At 43.1% G+C, this 15,375-nt stretch overlaps 1 protein-coding gene across 1 annotated transcript in view; it reads left to right on the plus strand.

The window, feature by feature from the left end:
• LOC309621859 (uncharacterized protein) overlaps positions 1-5,776 on the plus strand; it is a 55,220-nt gene extending 49,444 nt beyond the window's left edge. Inside the window, exons 3-4 of the transcript XR_014240292.1 lie at positions 4,682-4,786; positions 5,630-5,776. The gene's annotated coding sequence lies outside the window, so the exon portion shown is untranslated. The remainder of the gene's footprint in view (positions 1-4,681; positions 4,787-5,629) is intronic.
• The last annotated feature ends 9,599 nt before the right edge of the window (positions 5,777-15,375 follow it).

Raw genomic sequence — 15,375 nt, forward strand, 5'->3', positions numbered from 1 at the left:
AATTGAGTCAGTGAACAAGTGTCTGTTAGGCACGGACGGTGTGGAATGTGGTTAAGGATGGTCTGAGTTAGCTAGGAGGTACCATCGTGGTCCTTCTCAGACACATACTCTTCCGGGAATTCAACTGGCAGACACAATTAAACTTGAAAACTTCCTGAATTTCAACAGTGCCACCGAGTGCCTTCTGCTTGCCAGAACTAGACTGGTCAGTGATGGTCTGAGGAGAAACTTAAACTACTTTGGAAATAAGGCAGACTTAGAGAGTGGTAGCGAACATGGCACCCACCTAGCATCCAAACCTTGTGAGACCCTGAGGGTCATGAGTATAACGGATTGTGGCTGAGCTGTAAGGGACTCACCGATCCAAGTCACTCAGCAAGGCCACCACAGGCCAATCCAGAAGCTAAGAGTATTATTTTCCTCGGGCTGCAGTAACAAAATGCCACATTCAGATGGTTAAACAACAGAAATTTATTTTCTCACAGTTTTGGTAGCTAGAAGTCCCAGATCGAGGTGTTGGCAGGGTTGGTTTCTTCTGAGGCCTCTCTCCCTGACTGACAAATGACTGTCTTCTTGCTGTGTCCTCACATGGTCTTTCCTCCGTGTGCACACTTCCCTGGTGCTTCTCTGTGTCCAGATTTCCTCTTCTAGTAAGGACACCAGTCAGATTGGATTAGGACCCACCCTAATGGCCTCCTTTTACCTTAATCACCTCTTTAAAGACCCTTTCTCCAAATACAGTCACATTCTGAGGTACTGGGGGTTAGGGCTTCAACATAACAGTAGGTTAAAGGAATTCCCTACCATTTGAAGTAGTTTAATGTTGAACTAAACACATATTGGTATCACTTTAAGTCAATGGAACTTCTTAATGAGAAATCTTCCTAAATTTTGTACAAATGACCCAATTTGCATATTACTATTTTCAACATATACAGGAGGCCACTGGGTTAGTGCTATTCTCCCAGTAGTCCTAAAACAGTCTAGACTCACAGTTAAATACTTTAATTCCTTTAATTTCATTGATTTATTTAATTCCTTGAAGCTGTTAATAGAATATGCCCACTACCCAGCACTCCTTTGAGGCATTCCTTAATAACACTAACCATACTTCATTTTCTTCTTTTGTGTTACTCTTGAAGTTTAGAAGCCAATTCATTTGTCAGAACTAAATTTGTGCCATGTATCAAATAACATACTTTTATTTGCAGTGTTCTAGTATTGTTTTCAACAGCCATATATTGATTTTGAGACAGGCTGGGACCTGGGACCCTTTGCTGGGACCTGGGGCCCTTTGCTGCAGTGTTGCAGTGCTTGCACCTCGACACACCTCTCCTCGAGCAACAAAATAACAAAGAAACTGTATGGGACTAAAAATAACGACGTGCACGCCCAGTTGGGGCAAATTCTGGACAAAAGATACAAAGAGACCAAAAAACCCAACTGCCACTTTTGAAGATCCCAGAGCAAAAGCAGGGTACTGCACGTGCCCCCTGCACACAACACCACCTAAGCGGTGGGCAAACCACCTAAGCCACCCTTCTGGCCCGACCCCTGGACACACCCCTGCTCTCACGCCATATAACAGGGGTGCCCAACCCCCAGGCCGCAGCCTGGTAGGAATCAGGCTGCACAGCAGGAGGTGAGTGGCAGGGGAGCGAGTAAAGCTTCACCTCCTGCTCCCCATCGCTCACATTACTGCCTGAAACATCCCCCCACCCCACCCCCTGCCGGTCCGTGGAAAAATGGTCTTCCATGAAACCGGTCCCTGGTGCCAAAAAGGTTTGGGAACCACTGCCATATAAGCAGCAAGCTCGCCCCCGCTTAGGGAGCACGCAAGCAAAGGAACCTGTTGTTTGTTCTCGCTCCCCCGTGCTGCAGCAGGGGCCCCAATAAAGCCTTGCCTGAATTTCTTGTCTGGCCTTTGATCAATTTTTATTGTTTAAGGACGCCAAGAACCCTGGTCGGTTACAATTTCAAAATACGGTCTTGATGTCATTGGAAGTAATTTTTTTCTGACTTTTTCTCTGTTTTCAACATCTTTGCCAGCAAAAGATATGTTCCCAGATGTCTTCTAAAATGTTTTCTTCCTGATCATTTAGAAAGATTGGGAAAGAAAGAGTATTGAGAAACTTGAGCTGTACTTTTGCTGCACAGGAAGGGTGAGCTGTGTTCCATTCTAGATTAATAATATTTCAAGCAGGAGGGAAAAAAAAAGGAAAAGCCTATAACTTTAGCAATGTGTTTGAAAAAGACTTGATTTCAACAATGTTTCTATCATGCTTACGTTGCAGCTGTCTAAACAATACAGGTAACAAAAGCATGTCAATTAAAAGCAGCATTTAGGACCCAGTTTCACAGATCTGCATTGGCCCTGGGTTTCGGATGATTTCAGGGCCAGGCGCTGTGAGTTCCTGTGTGGTGTAGTTGTGCTCAGCCATGGGGCAGGTGGGTTCCCTCTTGCTGTAGGAGAAGGTGGTGGGACACACGGAGATGGTTATCTCTTTCTGCTTTTGACTCTCCTGACTTGCTTCCACCAAGAGGCCATAAACCCAAACTGGAAATACTGATTAAGTGCATACTTTTTCCAACACATTGACCACAACTTGAGATTTTCATGGCGGAATATATTACATAAATGTCTGGAAAGCAAATATTTTAAGTGCACTTTAGGTAGATGTTTGCTTACTTTAATCAAGCAGAAGGAGAGATTATTCTTTTACCTTCTGGAACGTGTTGAGGTAACCTTATCTACAGAAGGGAAAACTTTAGAGTTCACCTGGTACAAAGCACCCGCACCCGGATGAACGAAGGTTGTTCCCGAGGCCAAGCTTGCTGTGCTTGCCGCACGACAGGCCAGTGAATCAGACATGACGCATTGAGGGAAAGAATACGACGTTATTCGGAAAGCCAGCAGACCGAGAAGACGGCGGACTAAAGTCTCAAAATAACCATCTTATCGGGGTTTGGATGCCAGTTTCTTTTATAGCACAGAGATGGGGAGGAGATGAGGAGGTAAAGTAAAAGGGCCATCAGTTTTGCGAATATCCCCTGGAATGGCCAGCCTCAGGGAGGGGATGTGTTAATTTCTTTTTAATTGCAGCCATCCACAGGTGGGCAGAGTCCGTATGTTTCCCTGAACAAAGGCACTTTGGTTTAACATTCAGGCAGAGGAACAGGGTTCCCCAGGCAGGCCATTATGTACAGACAGTATCCTTTTAGTGAACAAAAGCAGCGGAAGGCAAAGGTTAAAGTCAAAGAAACAGATCCACCGTGTAGTCAGATTTGGTTCTTCCCTGTAACAAGGTCTCAAAGAGTGAGTGGCTCCCTCCAGGTCACATATAATAATAATATATATAATAATAAAAATTATTCTGGTAGAGAAAAGAATGCAGAACTCTAGCCACTCTAACTCCTTAGTTAAAAAATGAGATTTATTTGCAGGATAAGAATGATGCTGCTATTAAAAATAATAATAGCAATAGCAAGTTTGAAAAACTTTCACGTGGACCTGTTCAGGTGCTTCATTGGCATTTAAGGCCTTCTAAGTATCTGTACTAGCCTCCTTCAGGTCAGCCTGTGTTGCTGGGAAACTGCTTTTCTCACTACTCTCTGGACAAAACTCTGGGTCTAGTTTCCATTATTCCGTGGAGTGTTTTTAGATCCCACCCGTTGTTAAACACACACACTTTTGTTATTAATACAAGAACAGATTTTTCAGAGTTTTTTCTTTGTCTTTTATTGTTAAAATTTTTTTAATTGAGGTATAATTGACGTAACATTACATTGGTCGCAGGTGTACAATGTCATGATTTGATGTTTGTATATGTTGCAGAGTGATCACCACAATAAGTCCACTTAACATCCACCACCTCACATAGTTACAACACTTTTTTTCTTGTGATGAGAATTTTGAAGAGCCACTCTTCTAGCTACCTTTAAATAGGCAATACAGTATTATTAACGTACATAGTCACCATGCTGTGAAAGTTCCATCCCCATGACTTACTCATTTGATAACTGGAAGTTTGTACCTTTTAACCTCCCTCACCCATTTGGCTCACTCATCCCCTGCCTCAGGCAGCCACCAGTCTGTTCTCTATCTGTGAGCTTGACATTTTTTTGTTTGTTTTTTAAGGTCCCATATATGTGAGATGATATGGTATTTATCTTTTTCTGTCTGGCTTATTTCACTTAGCATAGTGCCCTAAAGGTCCATCCGTGATGTTGCAAACAGCAAGATTTCATTCTTTTTTATGACTGAATAATCAAAAACATATTTTTTATTGGTTCTTTAGTAGATGCCAGCTTCTGATATCAGCTTTTAGGTGAAATTATTGTTAATCTTTTTATGTGTGATTTTATGAGTCAGAGTTCAGAAGACCATTTGGATTTGCTATTGTAGGCAGATGTTGAAAATTCAGTTTTTTAATAGAATCTTGTACTGTTTTGTAGATTTTACTTTTTGGATTTGATTCTCAAAAAGAAATCTTAACCTGTAAAATGTTTCTTACTCCCTTTTCTTACCAGGAAGAGATATTAGGAATCATCTAGGAAACAAATGTAGCAGTTTTATGCAATTTAAGCAATAAAAATGAGTTTTAAAATCCTCCTTTACTACCAGTAAAGCTTGAATTTTGTACTTAAATATAATATTTTCCCCCTTCCCCTTTTACCCAAGATTTACCCGCCTATTAATGTGCTGCCCTCGTCGTCTCGGTGAATGAAGTCTGCTACTGGAGAAGGTATGACCAGAAAGGATCACGCCGATGTATCTAACCAGCTGGTACGTATGTTTTCTCCAGGATTGTGTTTAAAGAAATGAATACTTTCTCAGTTCATGCTGCTGTCTTATACCTCTTGTCTTTCTTCCATATCACTTTTCTTCTCCCCCCATCAAAGTAGAATTTTAATATAGAATATATAATATAGAATACTGGAATACAGAAACATTCATTAGAGCCAAACAGTCTTTTTCATAAGGATAACTGCTCATGACAAAGATTAAAGATCACATGCTTGAAACCCACCTCTAATGCTGTATGAGGTAGTTTTTAAATAAAAAAGGCATAAGACGATTAAGTTTTTATTAGTAACCTTTATTAGAGAGTATTTCTGAAAGACTATTCTAACTAATTTTTTGTTTAACATATTAGGCAATCACCAGAACGCTAAGGGATACAGCTGTGTATATTCTATGAAATCCTTGGTTTCTACAGTCCTGAGATTGTATACCAAGCATAATTAAAGAAAAATACATTTGACCTTAAAGTAGAAATGATAAATAAACCTACTGATAACCCAGATATTTTTTTTGAATAGAATTTAGAGATGGATTTCTCCTATTGCGTAAGTTGTGATTTTTAAATGCTCTACAAAATGGAAGCTCATTGGTATATTGAGGGAGTGTATTTTTTGTAGAGTGTTAGTAATGTCTATGTATTGCATGCCTGAAGACTCCTTCCTTAGTGAAACTGCTGTATAATAAAGTCTTTCCAATACTTGCATATGTGAATTATGTTTGGAAATAATGTGAAATACTGTGAAGATAGCTACAGCAATACACTTATAATGCCCAGAGTACCGTTACCATTTATAAAGGTTCATGTAAACCTTGTTTTCTCTTTAGTATGCATGCTATGCTATTGGTAAGGATGTGCAGGCCATGAAAGCCGTAGTTGGAGAAGACGCCCTTACCTCAGATGATGTGCTTTACTTGGAATTTCTGCAGAAGTTTGAGAGGAACTTCATTGCTCAGCGTAAGATTACTATTTTCCTATGAATAGAAACAACATCATATGTAGTTTTGAGGACTTCTTTCCTAGTCTGAGAGAATTTACATTGGTCTCCATACAATTTTCCTTCTGATTAGAGAAGAGGTTCTTCCAGCTGCCTGCCATGTCTTTGTTCTTAGCCCTCTGGTTCCTTCCCCTCTACCTTCAATTTCTTTATCCATTTATTTAGCTCCTGTCTTATTTTATATCTTCCTTACAACCGGCCTTCTGCTCTCCTACCTCCATTGCCACTTCTCCTCGCTCTTAACCTCTCTGCAATGCTCTCCTCTGGCTTTGGGGGTTTTGGACTTTCCCAGTCCCTCTGTTTTCATCCTCCTGATTTCTTATCTTCCTGCTTCTTAATTGTTAATGTTCCCAAAGGCTTCATTACCTGTTCTTTCTGTGCTTTTTTCCCCTATGCTGATGACTAACTTGCTATGTATGAGCCTTTACCCTCTTTCTGAAGCTCTAATCCCACATCTCCAGCTAGGAAGCCTGTGTTTATGCCACCATCCTCTCTGGCTCAGCGTGGTGAGAACCAAAGTCTTTTCCCTACTGACCACCTGCCTAGCAATTCCCTTTTCAATTTCTGTCTACCTCTGGTATGACCATTACCCTAGTTAGCCCAAGCTCAGGAATTGGGCATTCTTAAGCCTCTTCATTTATTCTCCAGTCATCAAATATTTGCTAATTTGCATTGTTCTCCTTTGAAACATCTTATCCTGTTCTCTTTTCATTCCTATTAAAAAAACTTCGGCCAGTGTTTCTCAAAGTTGAATATGCTTTTGAATCTACCAGGGATCTTGTTGAAGTGCAGATTCTGATTCGGTAGGTGTGGGTGGGGCCAGAGAGCCTGTATTTTGACAAGTTCCTGGGCGATGTTGAAGCTGCTGATCTCTGACCACTCTTTGTGTCCCAAGACCTAGTCCAGGCCTTTGTCCCATCATCCTTGGCCGTTAGTGCCAGCATCTTCACCAGTCTCCCTGACTCTCTATGTGCCATTGCCGGGGTAAATTTAGTATTAATTTTATTGATTGTCCTTCTGTTAAAAAGTCTATAATGGTTTTTATTACATAGCATGTGTAGGGCTTTCAAGCTGTTTTGTTTGGTCTCTTCCCTGCCACCCCTGCTAATGCTGGTAAACTCTATTTTTGACCTCAGTGACACTTACAAACGATGTGTTTATTTTGGAATAATGCATCAGCTGCACACTTAGGATTTGTGCACTTTTCTATTTGTGTGATACATTTTTTAAGTACCATTAAAATCCCCAGAACATATGATTGTTGGGTTTTCTAAAAAAAAAAAAAAAAATTATGCAGAACCTTAATATCCCCTATTTGGTCCTGCTTTCTGACCTATCTGCCTTTTCAGGGTAATCTTGTGGCACAAGTGATAGCATTTAAAAGCTTTAGTCTTTTAATTCCTCCTCCTTCCTGCTGCGAGCCCTGAGCTGTCTTCTGTGCACTTCTGACATGTCTACTGTTTGGTCTCTCTGTGTTCTTTGTTACTTGGGTGCAGTAGCAACTTCTCTGTGCATTCCATCTTTCTTTCAAGTTGTGTAAAGTTCTTCACTTTTTTTCTCTGAGGGTATAGGGGGTGGGGGGAGTCAGCATGGTTATATTTTAATGTAGAAAATGTGACCTGGATATAAAATGAAAATAAATATTAAATTAAATGGAAGTTACCTAAAGTGACTCTGTATCTTCTAATCAGAAAAGCAATAGCAACAAGGAAATATATAATAATGCACCTCTCTTTGATTGACAGTTTTGAACATCATAACCAGTATTGTGAATCAGCCCCTTGATTCACAATATTATGAACCATGTCCCCTTTACAGGGACATGGCCCATGTTCTGTACCCTCTGCCTTTTAGGCTGCCCTTTCAAGCTCTTTTCAGTAATACCTCTTCCAACATATTGTAGTTTGATCCAAGGTTGAGAGTTGCTAGGGTGTGGGGTTGTTTGTTTGTTTATTTGTTTGTTTTGCAGATCGTTAGTGGCTGTAAGTTCTCTGAAACTTGAAGTTTTGATTCAGGGTCCACTTAGCATTTTCGAGAGTTACTAAGGTGTTTTATAGCATTCTTTGTTTCAGACATTCTCAGGACCTCTAGAGCCTGTCTGCCATGAATGAAAGAGGGTGATAAATAGAAAATGAAATACATACTGAAGCAAGCCAAAACTTGCTTCAAATAAAATCTGAACTAGATGGTCCAGTATATAAAGGAAACATACTTGTTAAAGCACAGGGATGTGGCATCACGGTGGTCTCCCATTTCTTTCCCCTCTTCAACTCAGAGTGACATTTAGGAGATGTAGAAGAAGAGGCTCAGTCATAGCAAGAGTAGGTAGACCTGTGTTCTGATTCTGGTGCTGCCACTAACTGTATGGTCTTGCTTAGTCATTTAACAGATTTGTGTTCCTTTTAGGGTTATTATAAGGACTAGAGATTTTGCTTTTTTTTTTTTTAAATTTATTTTATTTATTTTTTTATGGCTGTATTGGGTCTTCGTTTCTGTGTGAGGGCTTTCTCTAGTTGCGGCAAGTGGGGGCCACTCTTCATTGCGGTGCGCGGGCCTCTCATTACCACGGCCTCTCTTGTTGCAGAGCACAGGCTCCAGACGCGCAGGCTCAGTAGTTGTGGCTCACGGGCCCAGTTGCTCCGCGGCATGTGGGATCCTCCCAGACCAGGGCTCGAACCCGTGTCCCCTGCATTGGCGGGCAGATTCTCAACCACTGCGCCACCAGGGAAGCCCGAGATTTTGCTTTTTATATCGCTTTTTAACTTATGTAAAAAAAAAACAGTTTGTTGTATTGGCATGTGTCTATTTCTGTATTCTCTATCCTATTCATTGAACTATGTATCTATCCTTCCACCAATACCACACTGTCTTACTTACAGCTCTACAGTAGGTCTTAATATCCTCTAACTATATTCTGCTTTCTCAAAATTGTTTTACTTATTCTGGTTCCTTTGCCTTTACCTTTTGTTCATACATTTTAGAATAAGCTTGTCCATGTTGACAAAAAAATTCTGTTGGAAGTTGACCTTTTATTATGTTGAGTCTTCCAATCCATGAATGCGATATGTCTCTCCATTGATTTAGGTCTTGTTTGGTTGTATCATACAGATCCTCTATTAAAATATTTATAATCAAATATTTCATGTTTTGGAAGCATTGTGTATGGCATTGTGTTGTTGTTTTTTTTTTAACTTTTCTTTTTTTCTTTTTGTCTGTGTTGGGTCTTCGTTTCTGTGCGAGGGCTTTCTCTAGTTGTGGCGAGTGGGGGCCACTCTTCATCGCGGTGCGCGGGCCTCTCACTGTCGCGGCCTCTCTTGTTGCAGAGCACAGGCTCCAGACGCACAGGCTCAGTAGTTGTGGCTCACGGGCCTAGTCGCTCCACGGCATGTGGGATCTTCCCAGACCAGGGCTCAAACCCGTGTCCCCTGCATTGGCAGGCAGATTCTCAACCACTGCGCCACCAGGGAAGCCCCGGCATTGTGTTTTTAGTTTTGGTTTCCAGTTGTTCATTGTTAATATTTGGAAATATGACTAATGTTTTTGTGTTGATCTTGTATCCTGAGACTTTGTTAAAGTAATTGCCACTTATTAATTGCTTCTTAGAGATTTCTTGGGATTTTCTATGCAGACAGTCATGCTATCCATGAGTATGGACAGTAATATTTCTTCCTTTCTAATCTGTGTGTCTTTCTTTCTTTTTCTTGCCATGCTGCACTGGCTAGTACCTACAGTACTAAGTTGAAAAGGAGAGATGAAAGAGGACATTCTGGCCTTCTTTTGAATTTAGGAGGAAAACATTCATTCTCTCACCATTAAGTATGATGTTCACTGTCGGTTTTTTGTAGATATTCTTTACTGGGTTGAAGTAGAGCCCTTCTATTCCTGAGAGTTTCTGACATGAATGTGTGTTGAAGTTCATCAAATGCTTTTTCTTCATTAATTGATGTGGCCATGTAGAGTTTCTTCTTCAATCTATTAATATGGCAAATTACGCTGATGATTTTTGAATAGTAAACCAAGCTTGTGTTCCGAGAATAGACTCCAGTTGATCAGAGTGTATTGTTATTTGCTGCCTTCTTCATGTGTTGATTTTATTGTGCAATTTTTTTCCCGTTTCCGTGTGTGAAAGCTTAGATTATTGATCTGAGACCTTCCCTCTTTTCTATTATAAGCATTTAGTGCCATTCGTTTCCCTCTTAATAATGTTTTCTCTGGATCCTTCCACATTTTATGTGTTGTATTTTCATTTTCACTCAGTTCTATTTATCTTAAAAATTTTCCTTGAAATTCCTCTTTAACCATGGATTATTTAGAAGTGTGCATCTTAATTTCCAAATGTTTGGAGGCATTCTACTTCTCGTTCTCATTTTTATACAATTTAAAGCTTAGACTGTGGACACAGTGGAATAAAATGCGATTATGTTTGTTTAGTTATTTTATAGAGGTTCTTCAAATATCACTGGAGTGAAGTTTTCAAATATTAGTTTTACATAGTAGTTCTCAGTCTTTTGCCCTTGTAACCATAAGAGAGTTCCCTAAAAATATGTAACCCTGGCTGCTGGAGCCATGTTTATCAGGGGCAGTTCACAGTCACAGGAATAGTGGGGAGTTTGTGGGTCCCCACTGCACACTTTGTTCTGGGCCAGCACACAGGGATCCAGTAGGGATCCAGGGTCCAGGAGAGGGACCCAAACTTTGGGCTCTGGTGTTTATATTGCAGAATCAGGGAAGCCCAGGTCCCGTGTGGGCAGGAACTAGGACCAGCACTGGGACACACAGGACCCAGGTCCAGTCCCTCTCCATGGAACGAGCAGTCAGGCTGAGGGAGGCCCAGCCTCTCTCCTGCTGGTCAGGGCTGAGCCAAGCTGCGGTTGCAGCTGTATTGCTCAGTAGGCCCATGGCTGAGTCACCAGCTATGACAGCCGTAAGCTCTGGCTATGGGTAGTGTCAATGAAGTCTTGAGGAAGGCCGGCCTTCCTCCTGCAGGGAGGCAGTCTTGAACAAGTTAGCCCTGCCCTGTCACTACTTCAACAACCAAAATTTTCACTACTCCCTCTTGCTCCTCAACCCCACTCAGATAAAAGCATAGTTTCTCATGGGGTGGCCAACCTTTTATTTTTCAAACATTATCAACATCATTTCATACAAGAAAGGACATTCGAACCCCAATTAACTAAGAAGCACATATTGCAGAATAAGCTCGTTTGCCCTAAAACAAGACCCTTAGCTATTTCCATGGACCATCCTTGATTTCTCCATTATGCTGCTGAGTAGTGCAAAGTTGGTGCTCAAGAACTCCTTGGATGATGGTGTGCTATCAACAGCTGCTGTGAACGCAAGCAGCTGGCACCCTCGGTGGCTATATGGGCAGAGGAGTTGAGGAGACAGTAGGTGATGGCTCTGTGCTGTCAGTGAGGGCTGTCCTCTGCCCGCACCCCTTTTAATCCCTTTGTATCCCTACCACCTGAGGAATGAAGGCAGTGATGAGTTATTGGCAGAATTGCCCTGTCTGATAAGAGGGTCACCTGCAAGCCAGAGGGCCCAAATCCTCCCTGGAACACATCACTCCCTACCCACCACTTAACAATTCCCTTCAAACAAAGGTGCAAATTTGTAATAACTGTACCGTTAAGATATGCCGTCTGTGATTCGGACAACTGTGACTCCTTGCCCTGTTCTTGGAGGAACATGACATTTTGTAGGGAGAACCCAGGCCAGGTGGCCAAAGTCTCTGTCAAGTCTGTTTCTTCAGCCAATACTTTGATTCAAGTTGAGAGTGGTGGAGATGAGTGGGCCTTCACCATGATAGCCTTTCCCTGGTATCACTGGCCAAGGTTCCCTTTGGTGAACATTACATACAAAAGCTTGCCCAGCACACGCCTCGCTCTCAGCCGAGCCGTGGCCATGCTGCTCCTGGGATTAGGCACCTCCTTTGCACACCCTGTGGATGGTGCTCATTTCCTTGATTCTGTGAATGGGTCATTTGTTAAACTATTATTTCTTGAGGCCTGTAAACTATTATTTCTTGATGTCTGTGCAAGTTTCAATTCTGCAATTTCTATTTCCTTCTTCTTACGGATTGAAAAACACTAGTGAAATTCCTCATCTTACAATCTCTGCTCCTTAACATTAACTGTAGTCTTCTTAAAGTCCTTGGTCTTGCTCTCTCAAAGGCTCCCTGGGGCTTGATTCCAGTGGGCTGGTGAGGTGGACACCACTGAGCTTGACAACATGCCATACTCCACCCAAGCCAGGAGATCTCGGTGTCTGGGGGAAAAGGCAGGGGCCGTGAGACAGGAGACAAGAATGGAAGTAAATTCAGGGGTAAAGCCCAGGGAAGAGTCCATATGTCAGTTGCAGGTCAGCTATGGGCCCTGTGTCCGAGAAGACGCCCCTCAGTGTGGGATGACCAGCTGCTCTCAGAGAGAGCGAGGCTCCTGGCCCCGGCTTCTCATGTGATACTGGGGCAGATCCTATGCACAGAGGCTGTGGCCTGCAGGGGGCGTGTATCAGCACCTCTGCAGGGTCGAGGGGCCAAAGGGGGCCATGGGCAACCTCTCCCAGGAGAAGTCACCTGCCCTGGGGCTGGGGCATCAGTCCCTCAGTCCCACACCATCTACCTTTCTACCTGGGTTCCAAGCCCAGCAAGGCACAATCCTGACTTCCCCAGTGTAGGATCTCCCCAGTGTGTGACAAGCCAGGCTGTGGCCACCTACCCCGAGGGTATAGTTCAGCGGGGCAAAGCCCGTCACTGCCCCCTGGTGAGGCAACTACAACAGAAAGGTGAGCTTTTGAGAGCAAGGGTCAGGAATCAGGGAAGAGAGGCAGAAACCCAAGAAAGGACCCATCGCCTGAGCCCACATCCTTGTCCACCTCTGTGGGGTCAGTCAGCCTCCAGTGTCTGCTCTGAGATCACAAGACCCCACAGTACTGGCCATCACAACCACCTGCCTCAGAACAAAACAAGAGGGCACAAGAGCAGGAGGCCCATATGATAAGTGTGGTCCGTTGAGGAGGTGCTCCCTGGGCCAAGTGACAAGACATGGCTTCTCAGGGCACAGCTGCCCCCAGACTCAGCATAAATGTCTGGGCTGTGAGCCCATTGATTCTGGGAAGGGCACCAGCACAAGGTGAACAGATGCTCCATCCTTTGCGTCAGGCAAGCCAGGAGCCAAGCACTGACAAGCAGCCTGCGTTACACCCTCGTGTTTCACAGGGCAGGAGCCTCGGGGGTGGGGGTGGGGAATGGGGCCTGCCCTGAGGTCACAGCAGAGAAGGTTTGCTGCTGGAGGGCCACACACAGGACAGCTGTATAGAATGTGATCAAAGGCTCTCTGGTGCTTCATGCCATTCAAAACCAGGGGCTCTTAAACAGCCCGAGGGTAAGATACCGCCAAATCCTTGCTGAAATTTCTGAGCCCATCCTCAGATCCCAAATTTTGCCCAGATTGCCAAAAGTTTCATGGACTTCTGGTCAAGGACCCGATTCATCTGGACTGCCCAGTGCACAGCAAGATTGCCAGGACGGGGCCTAGGGATCTTGCCCACACAACCGTCCCTGACATTTGCTCCTGGAGAACCACCTGCCCAGCTACCGACATCTCCTCCTTCCCTCTCATCAGGCTAAATGCAACTGGGAGAAAGGCAACACAAAAGGAGGCAAATGTGGAAACATAAACCCGACAGTGCTGTCTCCCCCAGCCAAGACTAAGAGTCCATGAGTCTACCCACTGCACTCACCTGAAAGCCCCCACATATCACCAGAAGCACAGAGAGCACACAGGCCATCAGATACACCTGACCTCAGTTTCCTCCTGAGAGAGCACTCAGGGGCCTCCCTGGGATTTGGAGGTGTCAACAATTCACTGCCTTGTGGCTTATGCCACAGAGCAATTTTGAACAAGGATTATAGTACCGGTAAACTTTAAGCACTGCTTTAAGTCCAATCACTTTATGTTTAAAGAGAGAGGAATTGGGACTTCCCTGGTGGCGCAGTGGTTGGGAATCCGCCTGCCAATGCAGGGGACGTGGGTTTGATCCCTGGTCTGGGAAGATCCCACATGCCGCCGAGCAACTAAGCCCGTGCTCCACAATTACTGAGCCTGCGCTCTAGAGCCCACGAACTACGACTACTGAGCCCGTGTGCCACGACTACTGACGCCCGCGCGCCTAAAGCCCGTGCTCCGCAACAAGAGAAGCCACCGCAATGAGAAGCCTGCTCACCGCGACTAGAGAAAGCCTGCGCACAGCAACGAAGACCCAACGCAGCTAAAAACAAATAAATCAATTAATGAATTTGAAAACAGAGAGAGAGGAATGGAATATTTTAAACAGAGACATAGGAGCCCTTTAAAGGGCAAAAACATGTGCTTACAGCTTTTCACATGGAAAAGGAAACAAAAAGTGACTGGGTTTGCCGTTTTCCTTGAATTTGTCTAGTACTAGCACTCGATAATATTGACGATCTTCACGCTTGATCACAAACAACATGATGCTGTAATATTCAAACTGTTGGTGAAACTTTTTTAATCTCATGATTTACTCTGGAACAATTGTGTTGACATAGGTACTGATGGTGCAAAAGCAAAGGTGGCAGAAGTGCTGGCACCTTAACCCAAATCAAGGAGTAGCACCAAACTGTACTAGTTGGGCTTGTATTCACTATCATACACTTGTATTAACAGTGCCAGTTCCAGTTAAGAATGTTCTGTCTTCAACAGTAAAAATGATTGATGTTAGTAAATCTTGACCATTGAAATTGAATATTTTATAGTGGATGATGAAATTCAACATACAAACATCACACATCTGTATATCAAAGGGAGTGGGAAAAAGTTAGATCAGATACTGATAAAGAGGAAGTGGATGACACGGATGATAGATGTGAAAAATTAGCTAAAATGTAGCACAGAAAAGAAACGGTCAGAAATTATGAATGAGAAATCTATGGACCTAGAGTCTGCTGGTGGCTTGATTTTGGACTTTGCAGCCTCCAGAACTGTGAGAAATATACGTCTTTTGTTTAAGCCACCCAGTCTGTGGTGGTTTGTTATAGCCCTTTGAGCTAAGACACATTTTAGTACCAAGAAGTAGCAAATACCTAAATATGTGGAAGTGGCCTTGGAATTGGATAGTAGGTAAAGGCTGAAAGAGATTTGAAGTGCATGCTAAAAAAGAGCTGAAATCGCCATAAAGTCCTTTCAGCCTATACCTATTAAAAGTGATTCTGGTGATGGCTCAGAAAGCAAAGAGGCACACTGGAGAGAAAGTCTCCATCTTTGTAGAGAATACAGAAATAATCATGAACAGATAGAAATATGGACGTTAGATGCTATTCTGGTGAGGTCTCCAACAGAAATGAGGAACACATTATTAAAAATTGGAGGAGAGGCAATTCTTATTATAAAGTGGCAAAGAACTTGACTGAACTGTGTTCTAGCGTTTTGGGGGAGGTAGACCTTGTAAGTGATGAAATTGAATATTCATCTGAGGACATCTCTGAACAAAGTTTGGAAGAAGTAGCTTGGTTCCTCATCACCGCTCCTAGTAAAACACATCAGGAGAAAGATAAATTGA

The sequence above is a fragment of the Balaenoptera borealis genome (assembly GCF_965194805.1).
Source record: "Balaenoptera borealis genome assembly, contig: HAP1_SCAFFOLD_1111, whole genome shotgun sequence".
Taxonomy (NCBI): Eukaryota; Metazoa; Chordata; class Mammalia; order Artiodactyla; family Balaenopteridae; genus Balaenoptera; species Balaenoptera borealis.